Consider the following 804-nt stretch of genomic DNA (forward strand, 5'->3'; position numbering starts at 1 on the left):
TTGAACTGAACCAATTTTTTCACAAGTGTGGCTTATATAGACGGAGCATTGGTACCGGTTCGTCCTACAAACCGGGACCAATGCCCCCTTTAGTCCCGGTTTGTGCCACCAACCGGGACCAAAGGCCTCTTTTCAGCAGCCCAAAGGGCGGGAAGCGGCGGCCTTTGGTCCCGGTTGGTGGCACCAACCGGGACTAAAGGGGGGCATTGGTCCCGGTTGGTGCCATGAACCATGACCAATGCACCCCTTTTGTCCCGGTTGGTGGCACCAACCGGGACCAAAGGTTGTGTGCTAGAACTGGCGCAGTGCGGTGCGATGCTTAGTCCCATCTCGCTAGCCGAGAGGGGCTTGGAGTGGTTTATAAGCTCTGCCGAGCAACCACTTCGAGCTCCTCTCTACTGCAGGCTTACGGGCCTAAATCCACTATCTGTGCCTGTGGGCCTACTGGGTCTCCTGCGGGCCTGAATCCTGGCCCATGGTAGGGTTTCTAGTCGTATTCAGACCGTGGGGGCTTACTAGGAGGCATTTTTTTGTTTTTTTTTGTTTTCATTACTTATTGTTGGTATTTTTAATTTTTTTTCCAGTTTTTTGTTTTGTTTTCTGCATTATTTATTTTCTTTTGTTTTTGCTTTATTTTTTAATTTTTTTTCTTTTAGTTTTAGAAAAATTATAAACTTTCTGTTAGTGCCATTAGTTTTCAAATTTGAAAACATTTTTTTTGTTTTTTTGCTTTTAGTGCCTATTTTTTCCAGTTTTTTTTGTTTTGTTTTCTGCATTATTTATTTCCTTTTGTTTTTTGTTTAT

This window comes from Triticum dicoccoides, chromosome 4A, assembly GCF_002162155.2.
Source record: "Triticum dicoccoides isolate Atlit2015 ecotype Zavitan chromosome 4A, WEW_v2.0, whole genome shotgun sequence".
Classification (NCBI taxonomy): Eukaryota; Viridiplantae; Streptophyta; class Magnoliopsida; order Poales; family Poaceae; genus Triticum; species Triticum dicoccoides.